The sequence below is a fragment of the Sceloporus occidentalis genome, unplaced genomic scaffold (assembly GCF_023333645.1).
Source record: "Sceloporus occidentalis isolate IW3139 unplaced genomic scaffold, rSceOcc1.0.p SCAF_1, whole genome shotgun sequence".
Classification (NCBI taxonomy): Eukaryota; Metazoa; Chordata; class Lepidosauria; order Squamata; family Phrynosomatidae; genus Sceloporus; species Sceloporus occidentalis.
Genome location: NW_028316981.1, coordinates 104,891,928 through 104,914,413, shown reverse-complemented (window position 1 = coordinate 104,914,413; position 22,486 = coordinate 104,891,928). Strand labels below are relative to the sequence as shown.

Here is a 22,486-nt window from a genome sequence, read left to right as displayed (position 1 = left end):
AACTCTTAACTTAAAGTGGCAATATATTAGTAAGCCTTCAGGCTGTTTTAGCTGCAATTTATACTGACTCCAGGGTCATTAAGGTAGCATGTGTATATTTATCAGGGGTCTGCTGGAGGTGCATTAGAATTAAGTGACCAGCACTATTATGTATTGTATAACTTTTCTTTCAGTCTCATTCAACAAAGTGATTTCTCCCATGTCCCCAGAAGGAACTCTGGTTAAAAACGGTACTTCTTGTAGGGAAATATGTGTGCAGTGTTTTAGGCACATGTTTGATTAGGGCCTAAATCCTAACCACTATCTGTTTGGGTCTGTTTATTACATATATCTCCTGTGCAGAGAAACGGCTATACATCCTTTCACCGCCACAGGGAAATGAGGCTTTGTGCTAGAATATGTATTTTATAAAGAATGTAGTTACATTTCCTAGGCTGACTTGAAATGTGTTTCTTCATCTTGTTGTCTCCTCTTGTACACAATGGCTGGTTTAACTTCATTTATTTGCTTGACATATTAGTCTAACATAGGGGTGTGCAATATTAATATTGAGCAGTTTTGTTTGTGGTACTGTGATTACTCTGGCCCACATTTATAGCTCCTGCTTTCATTGCCAGCCAGGCCAGCGAGGGCTTTTAATAACTCCAGACAGCTAATTAATTTTCACTAAGAAACAAATGTTTTCCATATTGCATTGTCCCTTCTTGCTAGTAGGCACATTGTTCAACAGTGAGAAAACGTTTTTACTTTATTATGTGTTTGTTTGCTGTCATTTTGAATTTGGCATTTGGACAGCTGCATTTTCTCACTGTCATTCAGAGACCTATTAAATAATTTCCCAAAGATTCTGTCTGTTTTAACCAGTGTGTTGATACAAAGCAGGTCTAGTTTTGGTTTTTTAAAGAGCATTATGGAAAGTTTATTACCAGAAAGTGGCCTCTCTCTTCATCTTACTGCATTAGAGAGGGAGGGAGGGAGGAATGTAATGCACAAAAGACAAGACCACAACACAGTGATTCAGAACTGGAGTCTTTGTTTCATCTAGATCCAAGTGGAGATTCATCATATGGCAGAGGTTCCTGCTTGATCCTAGTCGCATAAAGCCCAGAAATCACAGATTGTGATGGTGACCATTTCAATTAATTGTTCAATGCACACTGACATGGGAGGAACTAACCATTGAACACAATATGCCTTACTGCTAAGTCTTACTGCTTACTTATTTGACACGAAGATTATCAGACACACCTTACACAGCTGTGTAAAATGTAAAACAATGTGTAAAGTGCTCTGCTGGTTACAGCAGTTAGCTTGTTAACAGCAGTCCATTCCATGCATTTCAGACCCAGATCCAGGGGCAGCTGTGCTATAAGGAAAGGTGAGGCAGTTACCTCAGTAGCAGACTTGGGATATCATTAAATGTGGTAGAAAGATGAATCTTAATGAGACAAAGTTCTACGGCTTGTATGAAATGAACTGGAACTGGCAAGAACCATGCTGTCTCCGCATTCATGTTTAGGCAGAAGTGCTTTGAGAGTAATCATAAATCATATGCCTAAGATAAATATACAGAGGAATCTTGTATCATCTTTGAGAGTAACTGAAAGAAAGAAGCTGTTAGCATGATATTTTGTAGACTTGAGCCTACTTTCTTGGGTGTATCTAAGGAAGTAGGCTAAAATCTACAAAAGCTCATGCTGAGAGCTTCTTTTTTTCAGATGCATCCCACCAGAGTGGTACCTATTTATCTTCCCACTAGACTGGTAGCTATTTATCTACTTGCAGTTGTGTGCTTTCAAACTGCTAGGTTGGCAGAAGCTGGGACTAGTGATGGGCGATCACCCCATCATGCAGCACCCGAGACTCGAACTGCCAACCTGCTCATCTTTCCCTGCCCAAACAAAATCTGCCAATTGTTTTTGCCATTCTTTAAAAAAAAATCATATTTAATTATCGGTATGCCCTGAAACAAAATTAATAACTTAGGTATAACTGTCATTTTGACTGCGGCAATTCTGCCTAATAAAGAAAGTTTCAATTCTTGCCATTTTTAAAAGTCTTTCCTAATTTCTGTCCACTTTGTTTGGTAATTATTCTTGTATAAATTTGAGTTTTTATTTGTCAAAATGATTCCCAGATATCTGACCTTGTCCTTTAAACTGAAACCCGACATCTGCTTCAAGCTATCCTGCTCCTCTTTGTTCATGTTTTTTGTGATCATGTCCGATTTCTCTATATTAATTTTTAAACCAGAGATCTTTTCAAACTTTTTTAGTTGTTCTATCAGCTTTGTGATGCTTACTATTGGATCTTGTAGCATAATTACTATGTTGTCCTCATACGCTCTTATTTTCAGACATTCCCCCTTGAATTTAACCCCCATTATTTCATTATCATTTCTCAAATTAATTAATAACATCTCTAAAACTAAAATAAACAACAATGGTGACAAAGGACAGCCCTGTCTGGTACCATGATACAAAGGGATGCAATTAGTTCTTTATTGGTTGATTATGACTCTAGCCGATTGTTTAGTATAAATTGCTTTTACCCAATTCATAAATCTAGTGCCTGCTTTAATAGACTCTAGTGTTTTGATTATCGTGGACCATTCAAGGCTGTCGAATGCCTTCTCCAAATCGAGGAAGATCAGTGCCAGTTTTCTCTCATTATGGCAATCAAAATGTTCATTAACATCCAAAATAATTCACAAGTTTTAATTTAAATGTCTCTTTGGGAGAAAACCACACTGATCTTCCCGAATGATATGTTGCAAAACCTTTTTCAATCTATTAGCCATTATATTCACAAAGAGTTTGTAATCTGCATTGAGCAGTGACATCGGTCGATAGTTCTGAAGCATTTGTTGATCTCGTCCTTCCTTGGGTATCAGTACCACGTTGGCTTCTTCCCAAGTCGGAGGTAGTTGTCCCCACTGATTGCATTCATTACTTCTAACAAAGGCTTATTAATTTCGTTTTGAAATGTCCTATAAAATCTGGCAGTGAAGCCGTCCGGTCCTGGGGCTTTGTCCATTTTTGTACTTTGGATAGCCTCATTTAGTTCTTCTTGTGTTATCTACCTGTTTAAGGTTTCTATTTGCTCTTCATCTAGCTCTGGAATTTGACATTTTTGTAGACAATTCTTTATATTTTCCTTTCCCACTTGATTAGCAGTAAACATCTTGCTAAAGTACTTTGTTTCAATCAACAGAGTCAGTGTGTTAACCACTTGAGCCACCGCATCCCTTACCATTTTTACCTCTTTTACTATCAATAGTAGATTTATACAGTTCTTACAAATAGTGATGTAACTAAAAAAAAAAAACAACAACAGACAAGATTAAGATTTCAAAGAGATTTTTCAGCAGGATCACATTCTAAGGGCAACACTGTTTATTCGCCTTGCAGGGAATATCTCACGTTTTGTGAATTTATTCCAGATATTAACAAGCTGTGGTCAAGTGGATGTAGCTGAACAAAAACGAAATTTATGACATCCCAGTTAGCTCTGTGTACTATATTGCTGCAAAACAAATACACAGTAATAATGTTTATCTTTACTACTGTTTACTGGCATTATCTGACTGTTTTGGACTGCTGAGTTTTCAAAAAGTTCTTCAGTGGCTCCAAGTCTTGCCTTCTTTTTCCTTTTTACCTTTTTTCTGTTCCTTAAAACAAATTCTGTTTTTGTGAACCAATGAGAGAGAATTTGAGACATAAAAGAAGTGTAGTCTAGTGTGATTAATGATGATTTCACCTAATAATGAATATAGACCAGTTATATGCATACTATCTACACATACACAAGGCTTGTGTGGAGAGTTTCCTATTTGACAACTGCCCATGAACCTCCTCACCCTTCTGACAGCAGTACCACCACACTGTGGATCATCCATCTAGCCATTCTGAAATTTAAAAATTTCATCTCTAATATTAGTTCAACATTCAAACATATGAAGCTGAAACTAATCAAGCTTCTTCCAAAAGAGAAAAGTACAAAAATATGAATCCATTTCCGTAGACTAGAGGAGTGTTTCTTAAGCTGTCTCATGTGAAGGACTAGCAGATTTCTCTTCCCTCATTGTGCCAGGGACTGGCACCATATTTGTGCCCAATGACTACAATTGTTTCTTTGTTGGAAACCTGCCACAGACTAGCAGTCAACAGCTCACCAAGTGGCACCAGTCCACAGATCATCATTTTGTGAAGCGCAGTTCAAAAGAGTTGCCTTTAGCTCCCCCCCCCCCATGCTCCCATTTACTTAGGGTCTGGGCTTATGCATGCTAGAGAATCAGTTTTTGATGTGAGCTTATTCTATTAAAAGGCAGCAAGGGCTTTTGGTGCCTCCGTTCAGGGTATATGTTCAGGTTTCTCCATATAATCATTCCCCTTTCTTAGCATTATTTTAAAAGCCATTAAATTATACAGAAGTGGCAGAACTGTGAAGGTCAAAGACTTGGAAGAGGAACTGAGCAACAGAATACTGGGATATTTCATGCCTGTGAGGTCAGTGATTTATCACTGTCAAAAAGATCTTTCCTATTCACCAAGGTGAACTTTCCCTGAATAAACAGATGTTATATATTGGGAAAAGTTCTCATGGCTCAATCCTTTTGGCTGTTACAGCACTCTAACCATTGGACCAGTGCAGGTCTATGGCATGTGAAATTACATTAATTTTCCATTGGCAGCAGCTAACATTGACATATGGAGAATGGTGTCACACACCGGTGCAAAGGTGGAATAAAAAAACCAACAAACATAATTCTGTAGATTTTTTGTGGACACATATTTTGTGTCCAATTAGCACAGCATACATGGCCTATACTGCAGTGGACTTCCTATCAGTGCTCTGGCAGTCCACGGCTTTATCCACCCACAGATTGCCACACCCATATTATTCAGTGGTGGCACTTCCATGTGCATGTCACCACCATTGAATAATATGGGATGTGACCTTCTGCATTTTTTCCTACCTGCAGGAGACCCTGGAGTCAAATCCCTGCGGATGGGAAGGGTCCACTGTAACATCCTACTTATAGTGGTAATATCTTCAAATGGAATTAAAGGCAATAACAGTGGATGATCTCAACTAAGTGTTGTGGTTTATTGTGAAATGCGTGTTGGGGAATTAAAACATCACCTTCTGTGCTGTGTTGGCTGCAGAGTCAGCTACTCTTCCAGCATCAAACCTCAATAGTGGTGTGTCCTTGTGTAGGAGTGAAAGGTCATGTGAGAAAAATAGGGTTGCCATATCCCACCTGGGGGCGGGACTTTCCCAGTTTGGGGCAGGGCCACACGGTCCCGCCCCGGTTTGGCCCCGCCCCGGGACTCCCCCCCCCCCCAGCAAGGCCCTGGAGGCAGCTCCACCCCTCCCCGTGGCTGTGTGCCACCCTCCCCGCCTCCCTGCCTGGGATAACCTAGAGAGCAGGTCTTCAGGAGACCTGCCACTCAGAGCTATTGCCAGCCCACTTGGTATATATACCCTGCAAGAGGCCTTACTTTCCAGGTTACAGTGAGGAAAAAAAAAGGCCCTAAATTGTTCCTGTTTCACTGGGAGTCTAAATGCCTCATCTTTTAAATGTATAGCACTCAGTATTCTTGTAATTCTTGATCACAGGATCGTTTTTGAGGCCCTAAACACCTTTACTTGTAATATGCAAATTTCTCCCGAAGCTGACCAATGGGAAAGAAGCAATCAGCCCTCCATTTGGGTTGGTTTTCAATGACTTGGAAGGAAAAGATTTTGCCTTGCTTGTAAATAGGAAGGGCTTTGGGGTAGCAAAAGGCTGCAGAAATAGTTTGACCCCCCCCTTAAACATCCATGGCTCAGTGCTATGGGATTCTGGGAATTGTAGTTTCTTGTGGCACCAGAGCTCTCTTGACAAAAGGGGGCTGAATGGTCCTCAGAGCTACAGTTCCCAGGATTCCATAGCCTTGAGGAGGAGGAGGAAAGCTGAGTCAGTGTCCATTAGGTCTGCCTTGGTTTTTGGGGGGTTTTAAATTATTTTTAAAAATATAAAATACTTATTTTATTTTATTAATTTTTATTATTGCTTTTTAATTTTAATTTTTTAATTTTATTAATTTTTATTATTGCTTGTTTTATTTTATTTCATTAATTTTTTGACTAAAAAGCATGATTATTTATTTATAGGAGTGTTTTGAGCTTTTATTTGGGAATGTGGTGCATTCATTTTGCATTGCCTTGTCCTCCTTTGTGGTTATTATTTTAGTGTTTTTAATATTGTTGTAAGCAGCCTTGATCTCATTGGAGAGCCAGGGTATAAATAAATTATTATTATTATTATTATTATTATTATTTAGGTCGCAGAGTTCACTAGGGCCAGAGTCTCCTCAGGAGGACTGGAGTTTTTGGTCCCTGGAGGACTACATTTCCCAGAGGCCATTGCGAGCAGGGAAGCTCTGAGCATGTGTCTCCATAGCCCTGCTCAGCTCTTGCTTCCATTCAGGGTTATGGCTGAGTGGGCAAAAGCCCTGGCGGGCATTAAAGGGCTGCTGTTAGACATCAGTGGGGTCCTTTATGAGTACAGTGGAGGCAAGGAGGCGGAGTCCCCATCCCTGGATCTATAGAGGCTGTCAAAAAGTAAGAGGGGAGGTGTTTTAGCCCACCTTTTTAGCTCATCACTCCCCCCCCCCCCGCCCCCCAAAGCCCCTGCCATCCTTCTGGGCAGCTTGCTTATTCTGCCAGAGATGTTGCAGGAGTGTTTGGTTTTTTCCCTCCAGCAAGCAGGGAGTTTGCATCTACCTTGAACAATTAATGCAGTCTGATGCCGCTTTAACTGTGGTATATGGCATTCTGAGATTTTGTGGATCTGTGGGCTGCTTAGCCTCCTCTCTCTGGTGCCACCACAAAAACTGCAAATCTCTGGGTCCCCCAGCACTCAGTTTTAAAGTGGTGTCAAACTGCATTGTTCCTACAGTGGAGATCAGTGGTCGTCCCCAAACTATGCCTTTTAAGAGATTTTTGGACTTCACTCCCAGAAGGCAACAGTCTGGGATTCTGGGAGCTGAAGTCTCAAATCCCTTAAAGGGCACAGTCTGGGGACCACTGGTATAGCTATATCCTATGGCTGCCTCTGCTCTGCAGAAACCATCCAGCCTGACACTGCTTTGCCATGGCTCAGTGCTATGGCATTCTGGGATTTTGTAGATTTGTGGGCTGCTTGGCCTTCTCTTTTTCTCTGGTGCCACAAGAAACTACAGACGCCAGGATTCCCTAGCACTCAGCCATGGCAGTTTAAAGTGGTGTCAAAGTGCATTGTTTCTACAGTGTGGATTCACCCTATGGCTGCTCTGCAGAAATCACCCACTATGAGACCTCTTTGCAGACAGCAACCCTGTCATGGGGTTTTCTGGGCAAGTTTTTTTCTGAGGGGATTTGCCATTGCCATCCTCTGTGACTGAGAGAGTGTGACTTGCCCACGGTCACCCACTGCGCTTACATCACATGGCTGAGCCAGGATTCAAACCCTGACCTCCACAGTCATAGTCCAACACTCAAATCATTACACCACGCTCACAGTTTGATTTTATTTCATTAATTTTTATTATTGCTTGTTTTTTATTTTATTACATTAATTTTTATTATTAAATATATACACCTCTGCCTTGTTTTTTATTTTTTCAGCATTATTTTTTATTATTAAATATATGCAAGTGCATTTTCTGTGTATTTATGGCACTTTGAATGCTAACAAGTCTGCCTTTCCTGGACAATTATAGTGATGATGATGATGATGATGGTGATATTGATATCAACAAGCCTCTGAGGCACGGCCAATGTAACTTGCTGTGATTTTTACAAACTCATGCGCAGTGAAGAAAAACCACAGTCCCTTGACCAAGTACACACTTCTGAGAAGTACAGTGAACCTGAGGGCAAGTCCATTTCTGCCATCTGTCTAGGAATAATGCCAAAAATGTCCTCCATTTTGATCATGCCTAAAAAACATGCATTTATATTAACATTTTAAAAAAACCCTCAATTTTTTGCGTGTCCTCCATTTTTTAAAAACCGTGCCCTACATTTGAAAATGTTGCCCTACATTTGTCCTACATTTGTCCCGGTTTGGAGGTCCTGACTTATGGCAACCCTAGAGAAAAAGGAGGAGCTGAGCAGATCCCCTAACAGCTCAAAGGATCCTGACGTGCAGGGAAGAGGGGGTGGGATTAAGACCATAGGATACTTGCTTCCATTTTCCTCCCCTCATTAAGCCCAGTTTACCCTTCAACTAAGATCCACTTGGCCCATTGATAGGTTGTCTCTGCTCTGTGACCTTGTGTTGCTAGACCTCCATGACATCCATTTTTGTGTTTCTTGTCTGCATATTTCAGGGATCTGTGACAATGCAACCAGAAAATTCAGGGTTAGCCATGCAGAAAAGCAGGGCTTCGGTACCAACTGTGTAACCAATGCTTCATTGACCATCTCTCCTACTAGATGTGGCAGTGGTGGTTTACCAGCTTACATGTAAAATGTTGGTGTTGCATTTGTACTGAAAATCAGAATTGTCATAAATCAGTCAATTTAAAAGCTAGGAGGACAAAGAAAAAGCTTTGATGTGCAGCCATTTGGCAGAAACATTATCTAATTTCTCTGTAGGAACTGAATAAGTAAATTCTATCAATTCTACAGGAAATAGCTAGTGAGGAAACACTCATATTAAAAAACAAGTGGAGGCACAGTTATTCGGTTTCTGACCAATTGTCCTTTTTTTTTTAGTATTCAGTGCCATGCACTTTTTCTAAAGGAATTTTTGGAGATAAATTTTAAGATCTTTAAAACAAAGAGTTGTGTAATCTTGAAGTCAAACTCAAAATGACTCAGGTCAGCCCCAGGTTGTGCAGGGACCAGACATTTACACTTGTCCCTGTGCTGACCTGGGACCCACTACACATTTCCAGAGGTGTGATTGTATTTTATCTACTTCATCAAATACAAAGGAAAATATGCTTCAGTAACAGGATGTTGAAGAAAAAGTAAGGACAGATGGAAAACAAATGTGAACACAACCCCCCCCCCCCCAGACACACATACACACATACAAGCTGACAGTTACATTAAAATTTAATGGATGCAAAATAAGTGCAGTGGCCATTCACAACAACAGTAATTAATGATAAAACAAACATCCTAGGATTGCTCAGTTAATTAACACCTCAATAGAATAAGAAATCATTTTTGTGATTCAGGCCATAGGTGACAGAATTGAATTCCTTGATACCTGCTAACTGAAAGAAACACTTTAGGCATTTAATAAAGTGGATTTTAGCGAATGTCATAATAAACTGGCTAGCTCTTGGTTGTTTTTGCTGCACAGACAAATATAGCATCCCTCTCAAATTTTAAAGCTTTAGTAATACATTTAATCCATTTACAGATCAAACAATTCCAACACAATCAGACTGGCATTAACTGTCTGCATTTTCCCTCTCTTAGCATAGATTGTATAGTAAGTAAGTTGCTACAATTTTCTGGTATTTATAGCAGCCAACCCTAAGGGAATACGTAACTGCTTCCATTAAAGCATTTTGAAAAAGCAATATGCTTACTAAATGCCAGGTTGGATGGTGCTCATTATGTGGCACAGGTAATGTCACCTATATGTAAAAAAATAATAACAATAAGATGCCTTCAAGCAAATTGTTTTCTGTTACTGTATGGCATACAGGAAAAACAGATACTTAAGTGTGTTTTGCTGTCTCTCTGCTGCCTTTCCACACAGACCTGCTGGCATTTCAAGGAGCTGATGTTCCACAGAGATCAACAACAATATTAGACCCTCTTTTAATTACTGTAGCTTTTCACGTTTCAGAATTGCAATCTAGACCCATTTCAGTCTGGGTTTAAGTTTGGGCTTGCTACTGAAATAAGTTTGCTTTTTGTGGCTTAACATAAGATCTTTGACAAGGTAGAAAAAGAAATTCCACAGTACAAGCAGTTGTTACTCTCCAAGTGTACATGGTGCTTTACAGAGTAGAAAATGACAAGCCTCTTCCCCAAGGGCTTTACAAATTAAAGAGGAATGGAAGAAAAAGAAGCAAGAGAAGAACAGAGAAGCAAGACATGTTTTCTATAACTAGAGCATATGATAACCAGCATAGTGTAATACTTTGAGTGTTGGACTTAGAATAAGACTCCAGGACACCAGGATTCAAATCCCCGTTCAGCTATGGATACCCACTGGGGGTTGTCTGCATAGGCCAAAAAGTCAGAGTTCCTTACATTGTCCAGTTCAGATGATGCTGACCAAAACCATGGGGCCAGGATCAGGCCTAGTCCTGCCTGACCAGCTGTTTATATGGCCCTCCGTGCTCCTTGCCTTGCAACACCATTACTGGTGCTGAGAAGCCCCCCATCACCTTGTCTGATGTGGAAGTGGGGTGCCTGACATCATGGATGCAGCCAAGCACCCAATTTCCACACCAGATGCATGATGGGAGGTTTCTCATTACCAGCAATGGCATAGCAAAGTAAGGAGCATGTGCCAGTAGTTAGTCCCAGGTTGGCACAGGGACAGGTGTGTAAACACCCACCAATTCCAAAGCTGACCTGGGGACTGATCTGGATGAGAACTGGGGCCAGAATATCCAGACCATCCTGGCCCATCTGCTCAGCCCCTGGGTGACCTTGGATAAACCATATTCTCTCTTGCCTAAGGCAATGGCAAGCCTCCTCTGAATCAGTCTTACCAAGACAACGCTGGAACAGAGTTGACTTGAAGACACATAACAACAACAATGCAAGGCAGGAGTAAAGGATTAATGGAAAAGGTGGGCAGTGCATGCTAATAATAGTATTATGCTACTTTGCTTTTTACCCCTGTAATGTGCCAACAGGACCTTTTGCATGTTTTCTTTGTAAAACTATCCTAAAACCTTTGATTTTGGGTTTGTGCTAGAGCTAAATTTAGCATGGTTATGATCTCTAAAGTGACTCTGTGCATGTGGTTTAATGTATACTAGATAATATTTGCAAGAAATAATTAGCACAAATAATATCTAGAATTTACAGTCTCTTTAAAGGAGAGATGTTTTGACTTTGATCCTGCATTCAACAAAAGCACAGATAGAAGTATTTCCCCCCTCATTTTTAACTACTCTTCCAGTTAGAAGAGAAGGCTTGCAAATGTACCCCTGAGGTGTTCTGCACAGCAAGATACTTTCTGTTTCCTTTGATGAACCAACAACAACAAAAATCGGTGGGGGGAGGAAATATGGGAATGAAATAACTTCTAGGTTTAGTAGCAGAAAATCAGATTTTGAAAGTAATAAAATTGTTAGCAGCCCCCCCCATGCTTTTTTATTTTGATAGCAAATTGTGTTTTCTGAAAGTGACAGCTGAGTGAATATATTAATGTATATATAAAATGATCCTATCCTACCAAAGGTTAGTTGGTTTGAAGTTCACTGTTTCTGTGACAACTAAATCCATAAATTCAGTTGATTTTTAGTAAATGGAATCCACTTACATTACAGTCCACATTAGTTGCTTCTTGGCATGAGATATTTGAATATCAAATAACAAATATTAGGGAAAGCAGCAAGATATGAGGTATAAACATGACTCACAGTCAATCCTGTCTGTCTTCCAACTTTTGAGGTAGCATAAGTGGCACTGTTGGTGATCTGTGCCAGGTTATGAAAACACAGGGATTGGACTGTGTCATAAAGATCAGGATTGCCTGCCTCTTTGTTCCCTAAGTACAGTATCATCCAAAATCCACAAAACAGTGGTATCTTTATGGGGCCAACCACAATATACATTATACACATTGCAAGCTTTTGAAGCTCCACTGGCTTCTTCCTCAAGCAAAGGTATTTAAATGATACAGGAGAAAGAAAGAAAGAAATGTTGATGTCAGTCACAGCCCTGCATTTTGTCTAGATGTTGCTGTTGTCCTCAGTTTAGATGGTATGAAAGCGTGTCCATACAGATGGGTCCCTCATTCTTCTGGCCATGTGGGTACTGACAAATTCAGTCCAGGAAATAAAATTTAAATTTCATTAGCTAGACAAAAAGCTACTGCCTCTGAAATCTAGTTCAACAGAACAGAGGAAAACCACAACATGGACATTTGCAACAGATAAGTCCAGTACTTGTAAGAGTGAGGTTGCTACAGCCCTGATTCGGCCAGGAAAGGGATGGTTGCATGCCACCCCTTAGGGGCAATCTGTATAGCCTCTCAATCAGGAAGATCACAGGCCTGAATTTGTGGGACCTAAGCAGAGCAGTGGAGGATAGAGGGGCTTGGAAATGTCTCACCTCGAGGTTTGCCATGAGTTGCAGTTGACTCAAGGCACTTAACATCAACAACAATAAGGTACAGGGTATATACAACTCCCCTACTGCAACAGCTCTACTAGCTGCTGGTGTTTTTTGGGCAAAATTCAAAGTGCTTCTCTCAGCACTACCACTTTTACAAGGGATGTGTCAGAAGGCCTTTTTGGTGGCTGCCCCTAAGCTTTGGAACTTCCATCCTAGAGAGGCTGGGATGTCCCTTTCGTAACAGTCCTTCCACCAACTGGCAAATGTTTTTTTAGTTCTGACATGTTTCTGAGAACTGGGGATTTATAAAGAGAGGGTTTTTTAAAGGATGATGTACTCATGTTACAGTTTAAACTGTACTGTGTTTGAAAACTGCTTTTTATTTTTAAGTATATATTTCAGCTATTTTAAAATGTTGCTTAATTCCATTATATTGTAGACCTTTTGTAAGTTTTAACTATATTGAACTTTAATTTGTAAACTACTTTATAATTTGTAAACTCCTATTTTTGGGGGAAAGATGGGATGATGACAACAGTCGTTTCATTCTGAGTCCTCCAAGACACCACACTAAACCAGAATCCTAAAATACTGTGGTTTCTTGTACGAAAACAACACGCTGGCCAGTTGCTCCCACTTCCAGTGGGTAAACAAACCACAGACATCTCACCTGCAGTTTGTTTACCATGATGAGCCTGAAATCTAAGAATCCTAGTTGGCCCAGAGTCAGATTATTAGTCTGTCGGTCTGTAACAACAACAGTTACTGTTGTGGTTGTTGGTACAGTACACCTGTGTTAGATGCGGGCACGACTTACACGGTTTTCAGCATATGCTGAAAGCCATGCCGAAAGAAGGCTTGGCATGCCCCAGTAAACGTAATGGTGCATATGCCATGCCGCGCTGCACTGTGAGCATGAGCCCCATTTTTTTGAATGGGGCTCAAGCCTACACGGAATTCCCCTTATGCGAATCCCCTGCATAAAGGAAGGACCCACTGTACTACTACTACTACAGTGGGGCCTTGATATCCACTAGGGTTTCGTTCCAGGATCCCACATGGATACCAAAATCTGTGAATACTCAAGTCCCATGATATACAATGGCACAATAAATTGGTGCCCCTTGTATAAAATGGCAAATTCAAGGTTTGGGGTTTTGGGGGGAGGTTCTGTTTTTGAATATTTTCAAGTTGTGGATGGTTGAATCCATGGATACGGAGAGCCAACGTTATTTACATATTTTACAAACAACAATGCCTTTAATTCAGTGTGGTAGAATTCAAAGATATAGCCATGTTAGTCTGTAGAATCGGTATGTAGAAAGATCTTGTAGCACCTTTGAGACTAAGAAAGAAATGGCAGCATGAACATTCGTAGACTTCAGTCTACTTCCTCAGATGCATTTAATTCAATGTCTTTAATTCAGAACACAAACAGAAATCTTTCTATAGGCTTACAATCTATCTACATAAATAAAGGAAAAAAAAGGTAGAGGCCAGGGAGGCAGTGGAGAAATAGACAGGGAATTCAATACCTGCGTGAATGAAAGGTATGTAGCACAGGGGAGGTCTAGACCAGCTCCGTGTATTCTGGCCGATATACCTTCAAACCGGCCCCCTACCCCTATTCTGCCACTGAACTATAGAGTCTCTCCAGTACTGATTGCATCCTTGACAAGATTGGTTATTAAAAGGCTAGAGTCCCAATAAAAATTTCAATCCAGTTTTGTTCAGGTAAGGCTCTCAGCTCTGACTGAAGATTTTGCCCAATTTATAGTAAGCAATGTGATGCTGCTGCTATTTTTTTTTTAAACAAACTTTTGTTGAATGTCTAAGCAGTGTCTTATTGTGAGCTTTTCTATCAGAAAGGATTATCTTTTTAAAATATATTTGAAATATGTAACACTGGCTCAAAGCAGAAACAGGATATTAGTTGTGTTAGTGCTGTTACTTTCTCATCTCATCGGAGCATCAGTGGAAAAATTTTTTTTGTGGATCATAAATCTTTTAATGAAAATGCTGGTTATAACAGAAGAAAAACATGTGACACACAATTACAGATGTAAGATACAAAAGTAGGAAGGCCAGGTACAGACCTGGAATTCAAGTCAAGGATCAAAGATCATCTGTTCAGACATATTACTTCTTGAAATTGCCTTGCAAGGACTTTGGTAGAGTATTTTGAATACCAATCCTAGAAAAATAATATGTGTTTTTGAATTCTGATCCTAAGGAGAACAGAAGACTTGCCTGTCCTAGGACAAAGCTTGGAAGTGTACTTTCTGTCTGGGAGATTGTGGGAGTCCAAAAAGCAACTTCTCTAAAGTGCAATTTAGAGCAATGGGCCACTAGTGGTATGGATTTTCCCTTCCTTCAGATTATATTAGTGTTTCTCATTACTGTAATTTGCTTCTCTGTGCAAATTTCTTCCTTCCTTTTCTGAGTGTTTACAGCCTAGGCTGTCATGGCACACAGTAAAATTGCATGGGGGTAGAATTCAGAGCCATAGCCGTATTAAATCTGGAATATCAAGTCTACAAGAGTTTATGCTACAACTTCTTTCACAAAGGCCTGATACAGATAGGCCAAAATAAAGCTGCTTCGAGTCACTTTGGAGGTATGCTGTTTAAATGATACATGTGTCCTAAGAGTCCAGAAACCACACCAAAGCCAAGTCTGTCACCATACACAGACATATAGACTTGAGATCCTGAAATATTTCATACCCACCAGGAGGAGCAAGAATTAAACCCCCATTGATATTGAGAGCCGACTATTGATTTGCTTTTAAATTACTGCACAAAGCACTCTTTTACAGGCTCATCTTTTGTCTCAAGTTCCAGAAACCATTTATGCACTTCTTTAGTTATGTGGTCATTGTCCTTACACAACTCTGAATAAAACTCATTTTCTCTAACCTCTATGGCTGTATTTCTCTGTTCTTTATTAAATCTGCCCATAAGTTACATATAAGCAAACCGACTAAGAATTTTACCTTTCTTAAGAATCATCTATGGCGGGGTACAGACCGCCAGAAAGAGGTGAACAGGAGCCGCCTCTCTTTTCCGCGTAGCAACCAAATTGTATGATGTGGCTACGTGAGAAAAAAGGAGTGCTAAAAAGTGGCTCCTTTTTGCACCAGAACTAGCTGGCGGCGGCTCAAGCACGTCGCTGCTGCACAGCTCCATCTGAAGGCCATGCAGCAGTGACGTCATCGCTATGTGTGCTGTCTATTCAGCGCCGCGCAGCAAGGAGACCCTCGTCACGGGCAAGGGGGGAGGAGTGTCTAGAAGCACCTCCCCTCGCACGTGATGAGGGTGTCCTTTTCGGCCCATCTGTACTGGGCCAATATTGATTTAAGCCTTTAGTTATCTTGCTCAAAATGCAAAAGATCTTTATATCACAAACATCTCCCATTTTTAACCCATTCTTTTTTTAAAAAAGGCTTCCTGTGAAGTAGCCTTTCTTATAATATGGATCATTTGAAAGAGAAATAAAAGTCTTGAGAACACAATTGCCTTTATTACCTCAATACCATCCCAAAGGGATAAATTTAATTTTCCCCATTTTCTTTTGATTTTTTCTAGACATTTTCATAGTTGTTTTGAAATAATAAACTGTAACTCCCAAATATTTACCTCAAAATTTGAAAAAAAAAATGATTGTCCTACTTTTCACCTTCTTTTCACAAGATTGTGGTTAGCAATACCAAGACAATTGGGACCATAGGCTTGCTGCCTCAGAATTGCCATTTGCAGAGATACCACTTAAGGTCACTGCAGTGGGAAGGTGTTAACCTTCTTATCCCCAATCATCATGCTCAGTATTATTGGGAAGAGTACCAGGCTAAAGCTCCCAACACATCCCTGCAGTCTTGAGCAGGATTAGCATGGTTTATCATGATGATAGTGAATCCCAGCCTTGGTTCACACAGTCCCCTTGCGCTTTCATAAGAATGAGAGAAAATAGAGGAATGAAAGCTTTCACTTCCATCAACTACAATTTATTGTTGTGTTAAGAACCTAAATTGTCTCATTCTTAACTGCAGTGTGCTAGCCAAAGTCTTGAATGGTGTGTTTCAAACAAATCATAGTCAAGATTAACCACCATGTATTGAATCTGCATGAAACAACATGCTGTGGCTAATCCTGGTTATAACAGAAGAAAACATGTTACACACAATAACAAACAAACAAAACCCTTTCCCTCATGGCCATACTAGAGAGGGGAGTACTGTTACTCTCAAAGGTGGAAGGACATTGGGGGTCCCCACCAGCAGAGCCAGCGTCTCTTTGAAATCGCTAGGGAGTTATAGCTCAACAGGAGGCCTGCAAGATGATAACTTCAGGGATCTTTTCACCTGTGTATACCAGTACTAGCTGCAGAGAGCACTGCGGTTTCAGTAAATAGAAGTGTTTTATTTAGAAATATGCAGGTGTTCAAGCAAACATACAAAAAACAGTGCAACCTTAAGAACCATGCAAGGCTATCAGAAAGAAAGGTGTGAACAGTTGGATAGAGAGGAATCAGGAGTTTAAAAAGGCAATTGTGGAGAGACCACAGGCAGATTAGAACGCTGGCAACAGCCCTTGGGAGCTAAGCCAGGAAAGGGTGGGGGCTGCTCCCAGGAGTGAGTATAAATAGAGGGACAGAGCAATATTTGGAGTTAATTAGGAGTTTTATTTTACCCTGAGGGGTTTAGCATCCAGGCTGAGGGAGACTACTATGAGGTGCAATTAGAAGGAAGTTTATGTACCTAGGATAGGGAAAGATGTTGATTGTACCCTGAGGGTTTCAGGGCCGCTAAGGCTAGGATAGGCTGCTGTGGAAAGGGGCAGTTGGAAAGGGTTTTTAGGCACCCAACATAGGGACGAGGAAAATTCTTAATTAAATTGTTGTGGTATTTTCCTGCGGGAGATATAGTGCTTGGTGACTAGTGGAGTCACATATAACCAGAAGGGTTAAAAGATACAGAAGATAGATAAAGGTTCTGTGAGAACCTAGACTGTATAGGAACATTTTTAAGGCTATAAAGAAACAATTAGAAAGATAAGCAAAAGAAATTGTTAAACTGTGTAACTACTAAAGTATTTATACATTGTATCCGTCTTGAATGCCATTCACTGAGAAAGATACTGTATCAACCTGATATGTAAACAAACTCCTTTTGTTTGTTCAACAAGCAGTTGTCTGAAGTGGTTAAAGAAACATATTCAAAACACTACCAAGAAAGAGAAACGTTTGGGCATATCAGAGAGTAGGTGTGTAGTTATCCAATGATGCTAGAGGGCTGGCATCTGAAGAGAGTTATAGTGTTGGAGACACTAGAGGTGAGAAATTAGTTTGAGTGTTGTGTCACAAATTAGGCAGCAAACTGGTGGGATAGTTGCCACCCCATGACATATTGGTGGGAGCAGTGGGATCAAAAAGACCCATTCTGCTACCATCAGAGGAAAGTAGTTGGGTGGGTAAATTATCAATCCTGAAGAGAGGTCCACAGAAAACAGAGTAGCTGAGACAGTGGCTGAGGGTTACACAGAGAGAGTGGAATAACATGGCTAGGGCTGGGGGATGTTTATATACTATCTCATACCCTTGTTTGGTGTGATATTCATTGTGAAAGAAGCCTTGATGACTTTCTCAGAGATTTGACAAAAGGGATCTGGAGTGGACAGCTTTAGCTCCAGGGCAACAAAACATTGATTAGATTTGAGGCAATCCCTCAATGACTATGCAGGAAGGATAAATGGGAACATGTCATGAGGTGAGTTGAAAGGTATGGTCTCTGATTGCTTTGTGATGGGACTCCCTTTGTCACCATTGCAGGAAGTAATGCAAAAGGCCTGTGAGGGTGCAAGGTGCTCAGCAAACCCATTTCCTTATATCTGGGTCTTCTGCACATCCTCAGGTTAGTGTGACTCCTGCACATGTTTATATTCTACAGGTCAACATTGTCCAATAGGAGGGATTTAGGGTATGCTAACATTACACAGCCCAGGACTTGCCACTACTCTCATCATGATAACCTATACTTCATTGTGATTCAGCTTATTTTGATCATTTGTTGTTCTTCTTGGGTTTTACATTGGAGAGCTTTAAAGGCCATGCTGGCTTGGAAACATTTTTACAAAATTGTAGTCCAAAAAAAGTAATATTTTCAAGTTTTTGGTAGTCCCACCTGTGCACCTTGTTCAGAGCACCAGACCAAAATTTATTTTGAATGAGAGGCCCAAGGCAGGTATGAGCAGTGGCCCCTGCTGGAGTACTGGCCCTCTGGCAGCTACCCAAGGATGTCGGATGCTAATACTGGCCTTGTGTATATTACAGTCTGTCCTTGCCATTCATGGAGGTTAGGGGCAAAGACTCTCACAAATGTGAAAAAAGCAAATATGGGGGAAAGCCCAGGATAGAGGAGGAGGAGGAGGAGGAGGAGGAGGAGTGTGCACACACCCTTCCAAAGCGCTCCCATTCTCAGCTTTTACCCTCTCCCGCCGAGAGTGCATGTGCACCCTTCTGAGCTGTGCAAGGGGGAGCATGGTCTAACTCACAATTAATTAAATCCATGAATGTTAATATGGAGGACTGACTTTATTCTACCTACATTTTACTCCCTCTTCCTACATTGTCATCAGTTGTTCTTCATCCTGTAAACTGCAGTAGAATCCTGGATTTATAAACAGATTTCATAAAGTGCAACATGAAGCCCCTTCCTCTTCTTCATTTGTAGTGCTATTTCACAAATATTTTCTGCTTTTTAAATAAGGGCTGCAATCTAAGCAGATTATCTCTGATTCGTGTGGTGCATTTTTCTTTTTATCTTGATTTGGGACAGAAATCTTAAATGGTCTTAATTTGAGGCAGACATATCTGTTAAATGTATAGTCCGCACTGTAGAACTTTTGAACCATGGATAAGGAGGGTGTGACTGTATCCATGCTTGTCTTCTTTCCACATTTCAGAAGAGTAAATTCATAATCTCCATTTTTTCTGGTGCCAGGCAGTAGCTGTCTAAGGAATCACCATGCTAGTGTATCTGTACAAAGGAGGCCATACGAGGGGAGGGGGATTGTGTTTTTATTCTCCTTGTTATTCCTTTGCTCTCCTTGTCTTAAAATATGCCAGAAAGCCATCCTCCTGCCAGTGGAATCCTCTGGGATGCAAGGGAAGAAATGGAAAGTAGGTTATAGTAATGCAGTGAAAATACAACACCAAGTAATCTGGAGAGACATGTGAGATGAGTGAACAAGTAATAGATGTTCTTTGCAATACAACATAACCCATTGCCTGCTTTGCTTAAGTACAAGAGATGGGTATTCCCTTGGCAATAGGAGAGGAAGTTTCCAAAGTTTTCCCCCGTATCTCCAAACTGAGTTTTAATACCTCCACAGTTTACGAGTTCAAAAGATCTCATGGTGTTCAGACATGGTACAAACAATAATTTTTTCAGAGTACTGAAGCACTGTGTATGTGCTTTTGTTGTTTGTTGTCTTATGGCAGAATTTCATAGTTTTCTTAAACAAGGAATATTCAGAATTGGTTTTGCTAGTTCATTTCTCTGAAATTATTACTATGGGTCTGCTGTCCATGGCTCGCCACACTCATCCGTGGCTCTCCACACCCCAGTGGTGACACACACTTGTGGATGTGCTGACATGGACATGCGCACACATGAGTGTGCACACACACACACACCTGCCTATTGAATAATACTGTATGTGGCTTGAGCTTCCATGTTTTTCCCCCCATCTGCAAGAAACCCTTGAACCGAATCCCCTTGGATGGGAAGGATCCACACTATAGGGATTTTATTTCCTTCAGCACAAAATTTTCTTGTCTCTTTTTGGGAACTTAAGGAACTGCCATTCAGTGTTGTGTACACAGACTGGTTCTCTAGAGGTTCAGACAGGAGTATTTCTTAAACTTAATTGGAGACACTAAGGATGGAACTTGGTTGGGACTAGGGGTACATAAGCTTCCAGACCCCTTCACTTATTAAAAAAAAATCTGCATTTTTACCCCTGACCTGTCTTCCCCTGCCCCCCCCCCCCCAAAAAAAAGAAAATCCCTAAGACTGATAGAAAATTGACGGAAAATGAAAATGGGAGTGATGTCACATCACTTGAAGTTTCTGTTTTGTACAACAGTGTGGTCTGCTAGGGCTGAAAGGGAAGAGAATGTGCTCTCCCTTTGCAGTTGCCTACTCCTGCGTTATATTCTTAAATTTGTGGGATCTGTACATCAGGTGCTTTCTGTAGTATTTATATCCTTTATAGAGTCTTTATATTTCAACCACACCCATGAAGTGGATGTTAATAGTGTTAGTAGTAAAAGGAGTTATACTGCAAGAATCATGCTTTGTCTTTTTTGTCAGATGAGGATTTATTCTGCAGCATAGACAATTACCACAAAAACACACACTGATACACACATTCTTGGTAACATTATCATTTTAATGACAGATAGGGTAATTTGAAACAGTTGGCTTTTTAAAAGAATGAAGTGCCATAAAACTCATGTGGCAGAACTAATCAATTTTGAATGATCAGATCATCATCAGACCGTTGCAACAAAGGTAATTAAAAGGGGGAGGGAGGTTTCCTCCATTTGTACTAAACACTTAAAATGGTTCTCAAAAAGTTCAATGGGCAGCATTTGCATGCTCAACTGATCTCATGTAGAAATGCAGTCCCTACAGATAGACATACTTTGGCTAACCTGGAATATCTCAGATTCCTGCTAAGATCTACTCTATGCAATGTGATGGTTTTGGACTAACTGATGTAGCTCATACATTTCAAAAGTCAACAGTTGTTTTCACTTCAGTTTGTCATTTACATAACAGATGATCAGACTCTCTGTGACTGAAGAAGTACAATCAATGGCTTGTTTATTGGGAAAATCAGTATGTATAAATGATTGTGGAATACTTTTGTAAGAATTATTAAGCATTTACATGAGCTGGAATTGCGTTTGAGATTTTGAATGTAGTTCCACTGCCAAAGGGACAACTTTTGGAAGAAAGTAATGAACTGAAATAACTACCAGATATGATGTCAATGGGTTTTTCAGTCCTGCTGCTAAAATATAATAAAATAAAATGTAAATGCAAAATAGTGGATTGGAAACATAGCTGCTTAAGAGAATCCAGTAGGATAGAATAATAATTACTAGAAAGAAGATAATACAACCCCATTCAAAAATCCTTATGGGGAAGCCCAGGTAGGAAATATATGTGAGGGGAGCCTGTAGGTTGAGAGTCATGCTCACCAAACATTATCAATAAATGTTTCAGGGGAGGGGGGAGAATTCAGTTTAAAAAATCTTTAAAACATGAGAGATTGAGGTAATATGTGAAACAAGGTAGGACTAGAAGCAGAATGTGTTGTTTTTAATAGAGTAATGGCCAGTTGTGATATTTTGACCCAGAAAAACAGTAAACCTAGGACCTCTTTAATTTCTACAATTTTCACTGAAGTTGTTTAAAATTATTGTTGAAAGCAATAGGAGAAATTATCTTCTAAATTTTCATCTTACGTACAGCTTCTGAACTGTAGCAGATTTACTTATTCCAAAGGTCAAGGGATTGGTTTAGAGATAGAGGAGTTGGTGTTGTTTTATCATTTTGAAGAGTCTAAATGGGAATGTACACAGCCCCTTAGTTATGGTAACGCCCCGCCATCCCCACCTCACATCCCTTACAAAATGCAGTGGAATCCAGGTGGAACAAAGAGGGACTCCTTGACCCTTCTCTGTATGTACTTTAAAAAGCATACTAATCCCCACTCCTGGCTGTCTGGGGAATTCACATAAGCAACCTCAGCGTGAACATTTGTGCATTTATTTTGCCATATTGTTTGCAGTTTATATGTGTGTGTGTGTATGTGCGTGCACGCGCGCAATTATTTTATATGCTCTGTAGTTATGTTTTTGAGGCTTTCATTGGAATAGTAAAGTCTGCAGATTAATGTTGGTGGGGTTATAAAGGGATGGAGAGGAGGTGATGCCCATAGTTTACAACAGAAGGACTGCAGTTGACTTTTTTCAAAGGCATGATTTTACTAACTGATATTTTCCATCCACTCACTCATTTTACAAAAGAAAGGAATATATTGTACCAGCTCGAATAAGAGCTATGACAGTGAAATTCTTGTTGAACTGGGGGGGGGGGGGGGGACATACAAAAAAGAGTCTT

The 22,486-nt window shown here is 40.3% G+C and overlaps 1 protein-coding gene across 3 annotated transcripts in view; it reads left to right on the top strand.

Annotated features, from left to right (window-relative positions):
* The window catches only part of PPP2R2B (protein phosphatase 2 regulatory subunit Bbeta), a 301,992-nt gene that overhangs the window by 222,174 nt on the left and 57,332 nt on the right, over nt 1–22,486 (top strand). The gene's annotated exons all lie outside the window — the stretch shown is intronic.